We start from the raw sequence: 20,429 nt of genomic DNA on the forward strand, positions 1-20,429 counted from the left end.
CAGGGCTGTAAGTAGAGGCCCCATAGGGTTGCCAGGTGTCTAGTTTTTGACCTCTGATTTTTGACCACTGACCGGGCTGCTGACTGGGCTGTTAAAAAGTCCAGTTGGCGGCACAGCCAGGCTCCCTACCCAGCTCCGTGTGGCTCCCAGAAGTAGTGACATGTCCCTCCAGCTCTTAGGTGTAGGGGCAGCCACAGGGCTCCGTGTGGTGCCCCTGCCCTGAGCGCCAGTTCCGCAGCTCCCATTGGCTGGGAACCGCGGCCAATGGGAGCTGAAGGGGTGATGCCTGCAGGTGGGGGCAGCGCATAGAGCTGGAGGGACATGCCGGCCTTCCTAGGAGCCACCTGAGGTAAGCTGCCCGGAGCCCACACCCTTCCTCCCCTCCCGCACTCCAACCCCCTACCCCAGCCCTGAGGTCCCTCCTGCACCTAAACTCCCTCCCAGAGCCTGCACCTGCCTGCACCACAGCTCCCTGCCCTGAGCTCCCTCCCGCAACCAAACTCTCTCCCGGAGCCCGCACCCCCTGCCCCAGCCCCAGCCCCCTCAGACACTCCAAACCTCCCATCCCCAGCCCGCACCTCCAGATGGAGCCCTCACCTCCTGCACACTCCGAACCACTCGGCCCCAGCCCGGTGAAAATGAGTGAGCGAGCGTGGGAGAGAGTGAGCGACGGAGGGAGGGGGGATGGAATGAGTGGGGATGGGGCCTTGGAGAAGGGGCAGGGCAAGGGTGTTCAGTTTTCTGCAGTTCGAAAGTTGGCAACCCTACCCACCCAAACTTGTGTACCTGCAGAGCAGGCAGGCGCATTCTTGCCCTCAGGAAAACTCTCGCTAGCTTAAAGGACTGAATACTAAAAACTAAGGCAGGACCTTGGGAACATGTCCTTAGTGCTCCCAAGTAACTCAAGTCAATCCTCCCAGGAATTTTAAGTATGAGGAAGAGACTATCCCACAGCCAACACACTGCTGCACTTGCAAAAGTGAATGGCATCTTCCATTTCCTGCCAGAGGGATTCATTACAGGAGAGTCCATTACAGTGCTAATCTGTCAATCAAAGTGACTACACAGTGCACCCTAGGAAGCTGTCTTCTTCTGTGTGTATATGTAACTCCTATTAAAGTTAGTGGGAATTAGCCATGTGTATCTAGGGGAGACAAGGCTGTGAAAGTGTGTAACAAAATATGGTATTAAAAATAACTGACAGAGACCATCCAAGTGTCAAACAGACTTAATTCTCCCTCCTCCCCCCATACTGGGTACTAGATTTTCTTTGTGTGTCAAACATAAAATAGCTTTGCTATCCATCTTCTTCATGTAACTTCTTTCTACCAACATTTTTAATTCAACTAATTAAAGTAATAATGTATAAGAGGCTTTAACATATCTGCCAGACAAATTAAGAGACAAAAGTCCTGGTAGTTTATCACACAGTTTATTGCTGAGAAAAACAATGTGCCCAAGCTAGTAGCACTATTGTGCTACAAGCAGCAACAGGAAATCAATAAGAATTAAACAGATAAGCTCACATTTATCCCAGAGGTATTAAAATTCTGTCCAAGATCCATAGATTCTAAGGCCAGAAGGGACCACTGTGATCATCTAGTCTGCCCTTCTGGATAACACAGACCACAGAACTTCCAAAAAATAATTCTTGGAGCATATCTTTTAGAAATATATCTAATTCTGAATTAAAAAATTGTCAGTGATGGAGAATCCTTCGAAGTGAGGAAGTGAGCTGTAGCTCACGAAAGCTCATGCTCAAATAAGTTGGTTAGTCTCTAAGGTGCCACAAGTACTCCTTTTCTTTTTGGAGAATCCTTCATGACCCTTAATAAGTTCTAATGGTTAATTGCTCTCACTGTTAAAACTTTTACACTTCATTCCCAGTCTGAATTTGTCTAGCTTCAACTTCCCAGCCCTGGACTGTGTTATACCTTTCTCTGCTAGATTAAAGAGCCTGTTATTAAATAGTTGTTTCCCATGTAGATACTTCAGACTGTAGTCAAGTCACCCCCTTAGCCTTCTCTTTGTTAAAACCAACATACTGAGCTCCTTGAGTCTATCACTATAAGACATGTTTTCTAATCCTTTCACCATTCTCATGGCTCTTCTCTGAACCCGCTCCAATTTATCAACATCCTTCTTGAATTGTGGGCACCAGAACTGAACACATCAGTGCCAAATACAGAGATAAAATAACCTCTCTACTCCTACTCAATATTCCCTTGTTTATGCATCCAAGGATCACATTAGCCCTTTTGGCCACAGCATTGCCCGGAGAACTCATGTTCAGCTGATTATCCAAAACGATCCCCAAATATTTTTCAAAGACACTGCTTCCCATGACAGAGTCCCCAGCCTGTAAGTATGGCCTACAGTTTTTGTTCCTTGATGTTTACAGTTAGCTGTATGAAAACACACATTTTTTGCTTCCACTGAGTTTACCAAGGGATCCAGATTGCCGATCCAGTGACCTGTCCTCTTCATTATTTACCACTCCCCCTATTTTTGTGTCATCCGCAAACTTTATTAGTGATGCTTTTATGTTTTCTTCTGGGTCATTAGTAAAAATGTCAAATAGCACAAGGCCAAGAACTGATTGCCACAGGACCCCATGAGAAACACACCTGTTTAATGATGATTCCCTGTTTACAATTACAACTCCTCCTTTGTGCAAAAGAAAAGGAGTGGTCAGATGGCCGAAATGTCATTGAGGAAATGGAGCTGCATAACCATTATCTGACGCTGCATAACTCGGCGCTACCTCAGATGAGTACCCCTAGATATGGGGTAAGTTCTTCCTGCACCCGAGGACCCATAGTCCCCATTTAGATCTGCTTCCAGTCAGCTCTAAGCTACACCACTGGCATAAAGTCTTTAATGGAGCTCCACTATCCCCTCTTCCTGCTCCCAACACCTCCCTACCAAAGAAGGAGAGCCAAACAGAAGCACAGAGTGTTCCTCCTACACCAGGGCATGCTCTGCTGGCAGTTTATGATGAAATTACAGTCCCTATACACCACCACAGTGCCACTCGATTTCAGAATCTTGCCCATGGCTTTTTAATGAATGTTGCCACTAGTGGAAATTACTAGCACAAATTTTTACCTAGCAATAAATACGTTCATGTACAGTAGAATGCAGGGGCGGCATTTAGGTAAGGCATGGAGGGGGCATGGGGAGGTTGCTTCATAGCATGTGTTAATTTTCGGTACAGTACATATGTCTAAAATGCAGACTCCACAATGGGGCTCCAGGAAACAGGCAAGCCATGGAGCACAGGGCCCATCAACAAGATCTCTGTGGCAGGGCTACCTCCCAGCATAGCCCAAGTAGGAGAAGGAGCGCCTCAGCACTCCCCATCCCCTTGGAGTAATTAATTATTGGAGCAAGTTACCAAGAGTTGTGGTGGATTCTCCATCCCTGGCAATTTTTAACTCCAAGACTGGATGATTTTCCTAAAAGACATGCTCTAGGAATTATTCTGAGGAAGTGTTATATAGCAGGTCTTACTAGATGATCATCACAACGGTCTTCTGCCCTGGGAATGTATGCATATACCTAGCTCTTATATAGCACTTTTCATCTGCAGAGCTCAAAGCACTTTACAAAGTGATATTACCTCCATTTTACAGCTGGAAAAACTGAGGCAGAAGGCAGTGAAGTGACTTGCCCAAGGCCACCCTGAGAACCAGTAGCTAAGCTAGAAATTGAACCAAAGTCTCCCGAGGCCCAGTCTAGTGCTCTATCCACTAAGCTACACCCAGACTTTAAGATCAGCAGGGACCATTGTGATCAACTAATGACTAGTATGACCTCCTGTACATTGCTTCTCAATCTACACTCACTAACTCAGTTCACCTTCTCAGCCTCAGAGACCTCCTTTCCACCACTTACTGCCCATGTCTTCACCCTGATCTTGACAATGTTACATTATAACTGTGTGAATTAAAAGAGCACACCAGACTTACATTCTGTTACTGGGTTATATTTTACCACCTGCATTCTGCAAGATGTCTGACACAGGAGTCCACTCTGGTCTTCAAATCTGCTAATTTATAGGGGAAAGACTTGGGCGGGAGGACACAACACCACAGGTATTTTTTATCTTGGCTGTGCAACTTAGTCCTTTGCAAGGAGCTGGATAAAATTCCAAATTCTATTCCACTCTAACACATCCTCAGTGCCCTAATGTGGACTTTACTATTATAGATCAAATATATGAACTTAGAAGAATTTTAAAACTACTCTTTAATAACAAGATACAATAAAATGAATTATCATCTCATCATAACTTTCATCCTTTCCAGATCACCCTTCAACTCTTATGATTTTTTTTCCCTGTGGGTGATGTCCAGCTTGGGCTGTAAATTCCTCAGAGCAGGATCAAATCTGGCACACCAATCTCCCAGAAGAGAAAGTCAACAAAAAAAGGAATACAGGCTAAAATCTCTTCTCCAGACTCCAGTCCAAATAACTCAAGTAGGAGACAAGCTGGAAGGAATAATCTCCTCCAGACTACAGGGCCTTAAATCTTCCCTGTGTGTCGTGCTGTGACAGGACATATCTCTTGGGATGGGCTCCGTCATGTAGAGGGGCTCTCCACCTAAACCTGCTGCCCTCCCTTTTGTGCTGCAGCTCAGCACCAGTTCTGCCATCAGAGGGCTCTCTGTACCTATGCAAGCACAGATAGCGTTCCCTCAGAGTGAATGAAACCAGCAGGAAGGCATGATAACTGGCCATTCTTCTTTACTTCCAATTGTATGGTCAGATCATTTTCTTTTGTTAAAGTACTAATTCTGTTAGATCAAGAAAGAGTCCATTATCAAGACAAAAATACAGAAGTTGTTTATTTAAATGAACATCTAGAAAGATTTAAACATTATGGGGTGCTATATGATACAGTGAATAAACAAACAAAATCCAGTCCTATGGAGTAATAATGGTCACAGGGCACTTAATACATAGCTGTGAAGATCTGGATCAGAGGCATGGTATTACTAATTTTGCACCCTTTCATTGGGACATATAATTTTCGTAATGGGTGACTGAACAGCTGGAAGACAGCTCCTTCAGCCATCTGATCCTGTGCCTCAGTAATCTCTGCAAATGTCTGAATTTCATTATATCTCCCTGTAAACAAGAATATATCATTTTCTATTTTTCATTCTTTTTTGGCATGCTTTAAAAGTAGCATTTCTCCTGTAACCACTAATTGACAACACATGCTAACATTTTCCAGAACTGCAGAACACACACTTATCATAAATACACACAGAGACCTCTGCCAAAGTTTTATCATGTCACCTGCATGATAGCAATGTCAGAAATGTTCTCCGGGGACAAAAATTGCCACCCCTGCAAGCTATACCAGAGGAATTCATTTTAAAAAATGGCACAGTTTTAAACACAGCATTGTAGGATTCTTCCGGAGCCATTAGCTATTTCTGGATCTATAGCTTGTTCTTTAAATGTCTCATTAAAAACAACTATTTCCAATTGACTCCCCCCCCCAAAAAAAATATTTCCTTTGACTCCACTTCACACTCCCTATAAAGCAGGAGTCAGGGACTCTTAAGGTCCTTATAAACCATTATAAAGTGGTTCCACTCCAGATCCTCAGGATGGCCAGCTTGGGTAAGGAAGAGGAGGGAAGGAGGGACTGTGCAGCCACTCCACAATCAGAACCTGTAGAGCAGAGCTTGAAGTAAGAGGAAGAAACAGGGACCTAAATACAAATGATCTGCTCACCCATATCTTGGTCCCACTTTCTCCTAATGCTTGCGGTGCAATAGATATTGTAGATCTGTGGCTGCTCTATAATAGATATGTGATGTTGGGGAGTGGAAAGTTGTAAATTGCAAGAGATCACTACCCTTGAGTTTTGTTTGAAAATCTTTTCAGCTATAAGAAAGGGGGGAGGCGAAATCAGGGGAACAGCTGATAACAGCTACTTATCAGGTGGGGAAGAGAGAGGCTTTGCCAATTGCAAAATAACCACCTCTGCATCACAGCTGCTTGGCCCAGCCAAATTTAAAAGTCCAGCCCCAGGAAGGCATGCTGGGAGAAAATTTCTATATAAGGGAAACCCTGTGCTGGGGTAACGTTGCAGGGAGCAAGAAATCAAATCCTACACTACTACATCATACTTTGCTTTGAGTTTGGATATGGCCCCAATATGCTATATTATGTCTTAATTAAATGCAAGATTGTCTTTAAAATTCTGAATTATGCTTAGTCACATAACTGAGAAAATCTACTTAGGTTGGCCTACATTTAAAAGTTCAACTGCACCTAATTACACTTAAAGGAAGGTTGAGAGTTTGCAATAGTGCAAACATTAAAAGAAATGTTCTTAGCCAGTACTCTTCATCTGTTTCCTCTGCTATTATTGCAAATATAAATATCTGAGCATCACAAGCTCCCAAGGCTCAAAGATGAAGCTATGCAAATTCAGACTGGAAATAAGATGTAAATATTTAACAAGGAGGGTAATTAACCACTGGAACAACTTACCAGCAGATGTGGCAGATTCTCCTCCACTTGACGTCTTTACATCAAAATTGGATTAAAAAAATACTCTAGCTCAAGCAGAAATTATGGGCTTGATGAAGCAATCACTTGGTTACATTTGATGGTTTGTGCAATACAACAGGTCAGACTAGCTGACCATAACAGGTCCTCCTGGCCTTAAAATCTGAGTAAGGACAAGTTTACACTACAAAATCAAGTTGAATTAAGTTATGTCAATGTACAATACCACAGTTATTGAATTGTCTTTGCATGTGCACACTGTGCTTCGTGTGTCAGCAGTATGCTTCCTCACTAGGAGCGCTTGCACTGATTTAACCGTCTGTGTGGGGCACTGTGGCACATTTTCAGAAAGGCAGCAACAGACCATGTAAGCAGTGCAGAGTCTACACTGACACTGTGTCATGCTAACTACATCGACCTAAGCACTACACCTCTCGCGGCGGTGGAGTTATTAAGTTAGCAAAGTGGGCGAGTTACACTGGTGGGAGCAACATTTTATTGTTAACACTTACAGAGTTAGGCCAATGTAAACTGCAGTACATCGACCTACTTCTATAATGTAGACCAGCCCTAAGACCTTATCTCTCACAAAACGACTTCCCCAGGGTGAGCAATCCTGTGCTTATGACAACATCGTAATTCTGTTCCCATGAAATTGCTTGGAATGTCAAAGTTAGCATTATGGGCCTGATTCACCACTACGTGATTTCAGTTTTATACCAGCATAACTGCAATGATTTCAATGGAATTACACTGGCATAAAACTGGAGTAATGCTCTGGTGAATGGGGCACTGGGACTTCACTGAAAGCAATCTGGACATATGAAGGGGAAACAGGTTTAAATTTAAGATGAAGAAGTTTGGAAGACTCTTCCAATATACAAGATTATTCATGTTTTATTTATTACACAGCCTATGAATGTTATTAGCCTGTATGCATTCTTGCCTTACAAGAAATTTCTCAATAAAAAAACCAAACATTTAAATACCAAATATATTAGGTTATACTGAACAAATGTAAATGTGGGTCACATTTCAATCCTGCATGAACATGTAGCTCTCACCTGTAGAGTCTCTACTTCTCCTCTCTGTCTCTAGGCAGTGACAAGTAGCTGCATATACTGTGATCTGCTGAGCATGACTACTTGACAATACATCTTGGGAGCTGTAATTCACTGAACAGAGTTTTGCCTACAGGCAATTGATTCAGACAAACATATGAGGTCAAATTCTAGCTCACAGTGTGCACATATGTACACAGGAAAAAAATCAGGAAAAATCCACAGTGTGTTGGAATGATTGTGGCTTAATCCTGCTTTCACAGGGAAAAACATAGCAAAATTGATCAAGAGGATTATGTAACATTGCTGTTATAATTATTAAAATCATGCCAGTGCTTATATAACCCGTCTGCTTGGTGTGGCGCTCTGTCCACTACTGGCAGCACCGAGCCCAGCCAGAGATTGAGGAGTCTGCTACAGCGTGAGCTAAAAGCCACCTGGCTTTTAGCTCATGTAGTAGAGACTCAAGCACTAAGCTTCAGAGGTCCCAGATTCAACCCTGACAACCATGGTTTGCCGATGTTAACTTACGAAGTGCCACATTTAGGACAGTATCACTATTGAGGGTAATACATAAAAATGAGTCTAACATCCAAAGAAGTCAATTGGGCTTATGCACATGCATAGGACTTTCTGATGAAACACTTTTTTTTAAAATCAGGGAAGGCTGATTAGTCAAAACAAAATCTGTTTGTAAGAAGGGGTCAATTTCAACAAAATCCTGATTTGAAATTTTTTTGAAAAAAAGTTTTGAAATGGTCAAAAAGTTCTTTTTCAACATTTTCTAAACAAAAATGTTTGGGGTTTTTTGGTTTTTGTTTTTTTTATTTGAAATGACTTTGTTTCAGACTTTTAGCTCTAAATCAAAACAAAATGTTCTGACTGACTTGCTCCAAAATTGTTTAGGATTATTGGTTTGTGAAAATTTTCAAGATTGACGTTTCAGGACTGGAAAGAATTTCAAAAAATCTCTAAAACCCTCATGGTCTCAGGCAACTAACTAGCCTGGTGGGATACACAGGATTAGGACCATAGGGATTTTAATATTACTTCCACTTTCTACAAAGTATTACGTGGAAAGGGCAGATGTGGTTCTGTATGTAGCGATGAGACCAACTTTCAATCCACTTGCTCACCTAGCCTTACACACACAAACAGACGTCTGTTGTTATATGCCAACACTGGGTGAGCTTTAATTTGGTTCTTTAGTGCCTTGTCTATAATATGCTTGAAACACGCTATTGTAATATTATTCAAAGAAGGTTGTAGGAAGAGAGGAGAAAAGATGCATGCTGGTGTGGTAAAGTGCAAAGCCTTGAAAAGAAGGCATGAGAGCTTGAAGTACTGGGAAGAGAGAAGAGGGACAGAATGGGTCTGCAGGACAAACGAGGAAGATCATTTTGGCTGTTGTGTACGGAATGGACTGGAGCAGGAAGAGATCAATCAAGAGGCAATCAAGCTCTTAAAGAGAAGGTTATAGTAGTTTAGGTAACAGACAAAGGGCCACAGAACCTAGAGAGAAAAGGCTTGATCCTGCCAGATGCTGAGCTGACTCACACATGGGCTCACTCACATGATTAAAAGTCATGCTTACATGCCTTGCTGAACCTGGGCCAGAAACCTTGAAGGATCAAGCCCATAAGAAGAAACAGAAAGTGATCCAAAAGTTGTGAGCCTGATGAAGTTGTCAAGGGAACTTACAGAGAGAGTTGAGAGTAGAGATGAGAAGCTTGGCTTTATTAGCTTATTAAGTAGCTAATGTTCGCAGAGGGCTTTGAAGATGCAGAGTAATATTAATGTGAAAATGGTTATTATTTTAACTTCCCTTTTCTAAATCAGCTCTACCATACACTGCAGTGCTATTCACACAGAAGAGTACGAATGTCAGTATCTTTCAGTTAAGATTAGATCAAACAAAGGTTTATTCAATGAAAGAATGAATACTATTCAAAGGCGAGGACAAATAACCACTGCATTTACTGATGTACAGCCCATTATCTTCAATACACTGTATCCAGCTGCATTTGTTTTTCTGATTAATTCAAGTCCAACAATCAAAGCCTCAAAGGGATTTTTATTATTGTTGGTTTATATTTTTACTAGGAACTGCTGGAACAGACCAATCCATCATTTAGTTTGGTATACTGTCTCTTCACAGTGCCTGCATCAGGATCTTCAGAGGAGGGCTCGGAACTCCCATAATGCATATGAGTGATTGCACAATATTATATATCAAAGGGGGAAATTCTTGCTGACCCAGCTGGTGATTAATTTATATTTCTGAAGCACCAGGATTCACAGCCCTGGAAACAGTAACTGCAGTTTCCATTGTTCATATGGAGATCAATTCTGCAATACTGAAGTCAATAGGAGTATTGACCTGGTCTTTAATGGGCCCAGGAACAAACCCAGTAGGGACTAATGATTTATAAAATTGTACTGAATTATTTGCCTCACTTATGGCCTGATTGAATTGGAAAGACTTGCTTGGACTTTAGCGGGTTATGAATCAGGCCCTAAAATCCTGAAACTTAAAGTTTTGTAAGCTAATGCATTGTGTAAAGAAATATTTACTGTTATCTCTATAAGGATGTTGCTTTTCAGTTAAATCAGGTTCTATCTTGTATTCCGGATAGGGTGACCAGATAGCAAGCGTGAAAAATCGGGACTGGGGTGGGGGCACCTATATAAGAAAAAGGCCCAAATATTGGGACTGTCCCTATAAAATCGAGACATCTGGTCACCCTAATTCCGGAAGGGGGTAAAAAGAACAATTCAGTTTAGCTTTTTATATCATGCAACATTTTGCATATCCCTCTTATTCTTTATATTCCCATTTGTTAGGCTTTTTCAATCTCTTCTTATATGGAAGTTCCTCTCTTCATCTTAGTTATTTATCTTGCTCTTTTTCCTGGCTTTTTCTATAGCTTTATGTTCACAGATATTTATTTCATATTTCTAAAGTACAATTTGTTTACACAAATAAAGAGATGGCTCCCCACCCTCCAAAACAGAGTTAAGGTTCCTGTCTTATAAGTTCCCATACTTCCCTATGCTTCTTTTTTAAGTGTAACCTTGACTTTGAATTTGCTGGATTTGGGATATTTTTGTTTTTTAAACCACAACTTTCAGATGAGAACTGCTTTTTAATCAAACTATTTACAATACTGTTTGTTTGGAATGTTTGGGGGAAAGGCTTTGTTCATTCCTATTTAATTCAAATAGTTCTGAGGAAAGGGGTAAAGAGGTAAAGAACAGTAGTGAGTTACTCTTCTCGGAATAAGATGTCTCTTTGTGACTGTGCTTAGGAGAGCTATGCTAGTTTTTCTTGCCCTCGAGCACATCAACCAGAAGCAACACATCTAGATGTCCAAAAACAACAACAGTTTTCCAGATGTAGCTTTTTATATCCAACAGAGTTATTGAGCAATGCAAAATAGATCTCATAGACTCCTGTTTTTCATACCAAAACACATATTTCTGCCTGGCATCCATAATTTGATTTATTCCTCAACTCCTCCCATATGTTTACTGTTATCTATGATATATGTAATGTGGGCTTGTTTATGTATATGATCTACTTTCAAATGGGACTTGTATGCTTACTGCTATTATTCGCAAAGCTTCGATATTCGTCTTTGATCTCCAGTTGTGCCAACAGATCATTACGACACAGATCATTAGAGCACTCTCTAGGCCTTTACTTTCTTTAATGTCTTTTTTTAATAGTTATTATTATTATTCATTCTTCTTTTCATGATGGGCTTACCTTTTTGCCTATCACTCTTTCTCTCTTCTTGTTTTGTGGTTCCAAGTTCCACTGCTCTAAAGTGCTCGTAATTCCTTAGAAAATGAAAAAAAACAGCGTGGGATTTCCAAAAACCTTCAGCTCCTGTTTAGACCAATGGGTGTTATTACCACCCACTTCAATGGGAACAGAGTTAAGCCAATGCTGAGAGCTTTGGAAAATGCCATTCATAATGTTGTAATACAACCTACCCCCTTTGTAAAGTTCAGAATATAGTGACCACTTGGATTATTATAATGATTTATTATATGATTATGGGAGTGTCCAAAGGCCCCACTGAGGAGCAGTGTCGGTAGGTGCTAGATCAGGGATAGGCAACCTATGGCACGCGTGCCAAAGGTGGCACATGAGCTGATTTTCAATGGCACTCACACTGCCTGGGTCCTGGCCACCGGTCTGGGGGGCTCTGCATTTTAATTTAATTTTAAATGAAGCTTCTTAAACACTTTAAAACCTTATTTACTTTACATACAACAATAGTTTACTTATATATTATAGACTTATAGACAGAGACCTTCTAAAAACGTTAAAATGTATTACTGGCACACAAAACCTTAAATTAGAGTGAATAAATGAAGACTTGGCAACCACTTCCGAAAGGCTGCCGACTAGATGCTTTACAAACACACAGGCAAGCACGGCAGACCCATTTTTAGTGCCTTTGCTGAATTCATGTCTGCAAGTATCAGAGGGGTAGCCGTGTTAGTCTGTATCCACGAAAACAACGAAAAGTCCGGTGACACCTTAAAGACTAACAGATTTATTTGGACGTAAGCTTTCGTAGTAAGAAGTGTTTTTTTTTACCCACGAAAGCTTATGCCCAAATAAATCTGTTAGTCTTTAAGGTGTCACCGGACTCCTCGTCATTTCTGCAAAGTTACCCAATAATACTGTGTGTGGCAACAACCACAAAATGCACCTTTTTACAGTAATCATGTAATGTTTGGCATAAAGGTTATTAGTGATTATTCAAAAAAATCCAGGAGGAAGTTGTGGATTCCGCTCTTACGATGTTCATCTCTGAATTAGATTCTGAGCGTTACTGCTTGGCCTGTAGAAAACAGTCCTCAATAAAGTCTGGATTTGGTAAGGAAGGAGCTCTGCATAGATGCTCCCTGCACTCTCACAGAGCCCCACTGAAGTCTATGGGGCTCTGGGAAAATGCAGAGGCCCACCTGCCTACGCAAAAGTTTCTTGCAGGTTTCAGGCCTAAGTAATGTTTTTATCGAGAGTTCCTCCCAAAGGATAGTGATGTCCTGCAAGAGTAGGATGGAAAGGTGACCTGCCAAGGTAAACAATCTTATTGCTCTAGGCCCGTGGTTTTCAAACTTTTTTTTCGTGGCCCACTTGAAAATTGCTGAGGGTCTCGGAGGACCACTTAATGATCTTTCCAAATGTTGTTTGTACCATTTGCTAACTATTGTAAAGCACTTTGGATAAAAGTGCTATATAAAAAAGAACTTAATAATAATTAACTTTTTTTATTCTACAAATAAAAGCACACAACTCATTTTAATATCAAAAAGAAAAAGGAGTACTTTTGGCACCTTAGAGACTAATAACAAATTTATGCTCAAATAATTTTGTTGTGGCACCTTAGAGACTAACATATTAATTTGAGCATAAATTTGTTAGTCTCTAAGGTGCCAAAAGTACTCCTTTGCTTTTTGCGAATACAGACTAACACGGCTGCTACTCTGAAACCTGACATTTTAATATCAGTAGTCTTACCTTTCTAATGCGATGGAGGTGCCCTCTCTCCCCCACCGTGGCAGCCCCTACGCTGGGGCTGGGAAGGAAGGGGGTTTCTCTTGTGTGTGGCCGCCCAGGCGTGCACCTTAGAGGGAACTATCCGCAGACCACCTGAATGGAGTTTGAGAACCTCTGCTCTAGGCACCGAAATATGTGTTGAAAGGCCCCAACAGTCACAGGCAGAAGGGTACCTGGTGCTGTATTTCCTTTTTTTAAACCTTATGATATCCATGTCTGCCATGGGGGGTGTCATAAATATAAAGGGAAGGGTAAACCCCTTTGAAATCCCTCCTGGCCAGGGGAAAGCTCCTCTCACCAGTAAAGGGTTAAGAAGCTAAAGGTAACTTCAGAGTGGGGGAGGAACCTTGATAGGGGGTCTTGCTCTACCCAGCATGCTGTCTGCAAAGCTACCATAGAGTTTCACTTGCTTTCCACACACTCACTACTGAGGGGTGATGCCACCATATATTATTTTTCAGTATCTTTTCCATCCTGTGGCCTGAGAGCAATTGCAGCCCCAGGGTGATATTTTCAAAGGCCATAGGCATCTGAAAAGCAAGGAACTAGGGTCTGATTCTGCCCACTGACTTCATCTCTGCAGCTGATGCAGAACTTACAATGATCTCTGTGCAGGAGCAGTGGTCTACCTGTGTGTAGCTCCTGGCAGGCTTGGACCCTGGTGATGGTATTAGGGTTCAATGGGACTAATCAGAGGGTGGGGGAGAGGAATTGCAAAAGGATTAAGCTGGGAACTACAGGCCAGTCAGCCTCACCTCAGTCCCTGGAAAAATCATAGAGCAGGTCCTCAAGGAATCAATTCTGAAGCACTTAGAGGAGAGGAAAGTGATCAGGAACAGTCAGCATGGATTCACCAAGGGAAAGTCATGCCTGACTAATCTAATTGCCTTCTATGACGAGATAACTGGCTCTGTGGATGAGGGGAAAGCAGTGGATGTGTTGTTCCTTGACTTTAGCAAAGCTTTTGACACGGTCTCCCATAGTATTCTTGCCAGCAAGTTAAAGAAGTATGGGCTGGATGAATGCACTAGAAGGTGGATAGAAAGTTGGCTAGATTGTCAGGCTCAATGGGTAATGATCAATGGCTCCATGTCTAGTTGGCAGCTGGTATCAAGTGGAGTGCCCCAAGGGTCGGTCCTGGGGCCGGTTTTGTTCAATATCTTCGTTAATGATCTGGAGGATGGTGTGGATTGCACCCTCAGTAAGTTTGCAGATGACACTAAACTGGGAGGAGAGGTAGATACGCTGGAGGGTAGGGATAGGATACAGAGGGCCCTAGACAAATTAGAGGACTGGGCCAAAAGAAATCTGATGAGGTTCAACAAGGACAAGTGCAGAGTCCTGCACTTAGGACGGAAGAATCACATGCACCGCTACAGACTAGGGACCGAATGGCTAGTCAGCAGTTCTGCAGAAAAGGACCTCGGGGTTACAGTGGACAAGAAGCTGGATATGAGTAAACAGTGTGCCCTTGTTGCCAAGAAGGCCAATGGCATTTTGGGATGTATAAGTAGGGGCATTGCCAGCAGATCGAGGGACGTGATTGTTCCCCTCTATTCAACATTGGTGAGGCCTCAACTGGAGTACTGTGTCCAGTTTTGGGCCCCACACTACAAGAAGGATTGTAGAAAAATTGTGGAAAAATTGGAAAGAGTCCAGCGGAGGGCAACAAAAATGATTAGGGGACTGGAACACAGGACTTATGAGGAGAGGCTGAGGGAACTGGGATTGTTTAGTCTGCAGAAGAGAAGAATGAGGGGGGGATTTGATAGCTGCTTCCCACTACCTGAAAGGGGGTTCCAAAGAGGATGGATCTAGACTGTTCTCAGTGGTAGCAGATATAGAACAAGGAGTAATGGTCTCAAGTTGCAGAGGGGGAGGTTTAGGTTGGATATTAGGAAAAACTTTTTCACTAGAAGGGTGGTGAAACACTGGAATGCATTACCTAGGGAGGTGGTGGAATCTCCTTCCTTAGAAGTTTTTAAGGTCAGGCTTGACAAAGCCCTGGTTGAGATGATTTAGTTGGGGATTGGTCCTGCTTTGAGCAGGGGGTTGGACTAGATGACCTCCTGAGGTCCCTTCCAACCCTGATATTCTATGTACAAGACAAAGACACATAAAGACTCAAAAGTTAAAATGACTGCAAAGGGTTTAAAAGTGAAGTAACCACATGATTTACACTAATATCCCGATAAAGCATTTAATTGTTTTGATGTTGAGGAACAATTCTCAAAAATCAGCCAAACAACATGTTTTCCCATTTTGGGGTCAAGATTCATTCTCTACTGTAGAGCAACCTCCACGGCGACTTCTGGCTCAGCTTTCATTATTACATACCTTCTATCTACCATCAAGTGCTATCTCCCTACAAGCAATTCATACAAGGACTACAGTTCTTGCCAAAATCTTCTTGCACAGAATCAGAGGCTAATGCCTCTGCAAGGTCTGCAGCAGCTGCCAGTGGTGATACATCTAAATGTCAGATTCATACGGTACACATATAAAATTGCCTAGAGTACAGTATATTGCACTACATATGATATTCTAACTACTGTGTGTGTGTGTCTGTATGTGTATCGACAAAAATATGGACCTAATCCTGCTCCCATTAATGGTGTTGCAAACTCTCCCCAATTTTAATTGTGAATTAAATATTAGATATTCTTCTTGAAGTCCCAGCTCCTGGAGGCATATGATTCTATGGGAATCTCAACATTCATTTTAAAAAAAGTTTTAGCCCTGTTGTGGAGAAGAGCTTCAAAATGTGAACCCTAAAGGCTTAAAAGCCAGACAGGAATTCAACAAAACAAAACAATCAATTTATTATTGTAATAATATGGGGGTTCCTGATTTTTTAACCCTTGGGGTTGACAATGCTGAATAATGCCAATAGCAAACTCCCATTGATATCAATGCAAGCAAGACTGAGCCCTCAGTGTGCAAAAAGCTTTATGGGTTTTTTTTTTTATTTAAAAAAAAACCCAAGGCCTACAGAAAACTTCAAAAGATTAAGTAAATAAAATCCGTGGAGCCCTGCAAATTTGCGGATATCCACGGACCACGTTTGCAGATCCCGGATTGGATGTGCATATAAATTTTGCATCCGCTCAGGGCTCCAAAATTCCATCTGGGCCAGATCTTCAGCTGACACAAATTGAGGTCATTCCATTGACTTCAGTGGAGCTACTGCAATTTACACCAACTGAAGGTCTGGTCTCTAGAATAAAAATACAGGGATATTATAAAGGTCTGGGCACAGATTGTTCTGTAACATACAAACCCCCGACACCATGCATTAGACCTCAGCTCTCAAAATGGTCCTTTTCTCTGGATATAAGTGTAAATGAATGGTCCCAACACTATCTATTAATTTTACCAAGAACATGATAGCAATTCTTCAAAATTGCAAAGGACTGAAGAGAAAACACTCCCATGCACTAATACTGTTTGACAATGGTACTGAGAATAACCTTATTTATAGTCATAAAAAGGTACATGCCCAGACAGAGCCAGAATTGCAGTGAAAAATTCATAACCCACTTTAAAGTTACCTCTAATAGAATAATCTGATGTTTTGAACAAAATTTATATACTGGGTTATAGGACCACAATGCAAAACTGTGTGGTTCTGATGGCAGAATTTTAAATGAGGCCCCATTTACTTAAATAGAGTTGAATGTCAGTTTGGGTTATCAATTTATTAGGAAGGAATACTGGCGATACAATGAATAAATAATAATACTGTGTCCTTATTTAGAGTAAAAAACCTAGTAACATTAAAGTAAATAGCGAAATTCCCACTGACTTCAGTGGGAACAGGATTTTGCCCATAGTACCTTATAAATAAGGATTTTAATAACTTTCAAAACAGAAAAAGAGGCAAAAATATGATTAGTTGCACTTTTTTCTCTCAGAGATAGCCAAAACAACAAAACACAAACATTGTTGGTGGGTGGGTTACAAATTGGAAAGTGTGTGCAAAAGCATATAAAACCAAAACCAAACAACATCCTATTGTATTTTATTGCCAGTCAATTGGCATACTGTCCTCTGCACAAGACAAAACATCACATGGGCCAGGAATCTCCGCAAGTCCTCTCTCCTGGACTTACTTCTTCAAAGAACTGTTGGGATGGCAGAATTTACCCTCTGTAATGGGAAGTGTGGGAGGTCTTTGCTCTGAGACCTCTGTACAGGGTCCAAGAGAGTCCTGGAGGCCCGGGAATGTTTCCAGAGTGGCCCTGTGCCCCCACAATGGATCCCAACCTCCTCCCCTACCCTACCCCACCCCACCCCTCTTCTGACCACCGTATGAATGGCAGCATGACTGCTAATGCTGACCACCCACATCTGACCTAAACAACCTCATGGGGTATTTCTGTAATGGGAGGGGCAACCTAAGTAAGGCAGCACTGGCTGGATGAGCTCAATAGATTTATGGGCAACACTGTCACACAGCTGCTCTCTCTCATCGCTTCAGGAATCACACATACCTCACCATATTTTTTTTTCATGGAGGGCTATCCCATCATGGAGATTAGGAAGGAGCACACCACGAAAGCACTGCTCCCACATGTCTGGGTGCTTTTCTGTTTTGTTCCCCTCCACTCTACACCATGGAGGGGATTAGGTAACCATATACATTTAAGCAGGTTAACCAGTTACATGCCAAACCATTTGATCTCTCATCTCTACAGATCAGTCAAATGTGATTCACAAACCCCGGGGCACAAACTCTCTGAAAACACAGGTTAATATTGAAAACATGGACACCACTTTAACTACAGGGACACTAGCAGCTTCATTTTAATTAGCTGGCTCCCAGTAAAGATGTCTAAAAGTTGTCAGACTAGAGCAGTTATTCAGTCTAGTGTGCAAACTAGGTGCTAATTAAAGTATTTGAATAGCTGAGCTTTTGCAGCACAAAGCTGCAAAGTAAATTAGCATTTCATTTACTAGTCATTAGCACAAGGTGAACAGCAGTTGCACTCTCCTTAAATAGGTCACAAATACAGTAAATCCTTTTACAAAGATTATAAACAAACACGCTAAGTTATACACTGCAAAATTCCAAGTCTTGCTAAGAACATATAGAAACATTGAGTGTGTATTCAGAGGGTCTGTCTTTGTGCACTGTAAAAATGAAAACTGATGTACAGGATGACTAACTGCTTATCCTCCATCGCTGCAGTATGAGAGCCAGCATTATCTCAGGGCGACTGCCCCTCCCACTGTTTTTAGTAAGAAATAAGACAGATCAATTAATCATGTTATTTTATAAACATGCAAAAGGTCCAGTCCTCAATGAATGGGAAGGCCAGGGGAATCAAATACGATGTTAATCAGAAAATGTTTACTAACGTTAAGTTGTGGCCCCAGTTCTTAAGGGCTGATCCAGAGTCCACAAAAGTCAATTGGAGTCTTGCTATTTTCTTCAGTGGGCCATGGATCACCACTTAGCAGTGGCAGTGAGAAGCCACCCAGAGCTCTCCTGCATCTACAACAACTATGCAATCTGCTATGCCTTCTGCCTTAGACTGTAATTTTTTTGCAGCCAGAATATTACAGCAAAATCCCTGTGAAAGATCAGGATTTAGTATTTAGGGGGATTTAGTATTATTTGTTAAACCCAATGAAAAAGCACAAAATGCAGAAATCATGGGAAGGACCTTTTGAGTTTGTGGAAAGGATTAATGAAGTTACCCGTAATGTGCAGGAGCTCCGCAGTGAGGTTGTCCACAAATGGTACACATGAATAGATGTGGTGTTTAGAAGTTGCTTGTAATTATTAGAATTGGGAACATTGGCTGTTGGGAGTCTGAAAGGACAGGAAACAGGAAGTAGGGGGAGGAGTTGAAAGGCTGGGAAAAAGCTACAGAGGGTGCAGCAGCAGCTTGGTAAAGAGGTTTCCACTTTGAAAATAAAGTCCTGTTGAAGCTTGTTAGTACCTTGCCTGGTTGATACAACACTTTGGCAACAAGGATGGATCTTCTGCCTCTGAACCCACCTGCACCCTTTCTGCAAAGCCCAGGTGAGCCTCCAATTGCTTTTACTGCCTGGATCCATATGTTTGAGACTTATCTGCTTGCAAACAGTGCTACAAAGATTTCTGAAGTAAGAAAGCGTGCTCTGCTAATCCACTGCCTTGGAGCAGAAGGGCAGTGTATATTTTACACTTTTCCCCTTGCAGATGATAAATATGAGACTGCACTCACTGCATTAAAGAATTTTTTTGTACCAAAAGTTAACGTAGTAGCTAATCGCTACAGATTTCACCAGCATGAGCAGAAACCAGGGGAAACTATAATGCAGTATATTGCTTCCCTGAGGAGTCTGATTGTAATTTGTGACTTTGGGAATATGGGAGATGAGATGATTAGAGACCAGCTCATTGAGAAAACAACCATGCTTCATGTAAGAGAACGTTTACTTCTAGAACCACAACTTACACTAGAAAAAGCAATCACCATTGCTACTCAGATTGAGCCAGCTACAGCTGAAGCTAAAATAATGAGCATGGATAAAGGAGGCACAGTCCAGGCTGTGACTCCTTTGCAAAAAAGTTCACTACCACTGCAGACACACAATTGCAAAAAGAAAACTAATGAAAAACCACCAAATCAGCAAATTCAAAATACAGTAAAAGGAGGTTTTCGCTGTGGATCCCCACAACACCTTGCAAGCTACACAGGATGTTTGGCAAAAGTAGCTCGGTGCAATCATTGCGAAAAGATTGGGCATTTTGCTAAAGTATGTCGCAGTACCCAGTTCAATCAACAGGTGCATGCAGTTACAATACCAGATGTTACTGTCCTGAGTGTGGACAAAATCACTACTGCACATACTGCAGAACGAATAAAGTGCACTGTAAACATTTCCGCCATACCCTCGGGCAAACCACACTCTATTCAGCTAATGTTGGACACTGGCTCAGCAGTATCTATACTACCTGATTCCATCTATTTGCATTACTTTAAAGATGTGCCTCTTACTGAACCCAAACTTCATTTGGTGTGCTATTTGAAAAACCATATTCCAGTACATGGTTGCCTGCCAGTAACAGTTACTTTTGGTGATTGCTGTGTAATTGCAGAGTTCTACATTGTCCACAAAAGCACTCCTATCCTTGGCAGAGATTTATTGGCTGCTTTAAATCTCAGGGTAGTTAATGGACAAATTGATCTTCTTCAGCAAAGCACGCTTGTGGTACATACACCAGTTTTAGCTGGGACCCAACACCAAGTTGAGAAGAAACT

General features: G+C 41.8%; 1 protein-coding gene across 3 annotated transcripts in view; it reads right to left on the reverse strand.

The window, feature by feature from the left end:
* The window catches only part of PDGFD (platelet derived growth factor D), a 187,721-nt gene that overhangs the window by 150,072 nt on the left and 17,220 nt on the right, over positions 1–20,429 (reverse strand). The window lies entirely within an intron of this gene.

The sequence above is a fragment of the Lepidochelys kempii genome, chromosome 1 (assembly GCF_965140285.1).
Source record: "Lepidochelys kempii isolate rLepKem1 chromosome 1, rLepKem1.hap1, whole genome shotgun sequence".
Taxonomy (NCBI): Eukaryota; Metazoa; Chordata; order Testudines; family Cheloniidae; genus Lepidochelys; species Lepidochelys kempii.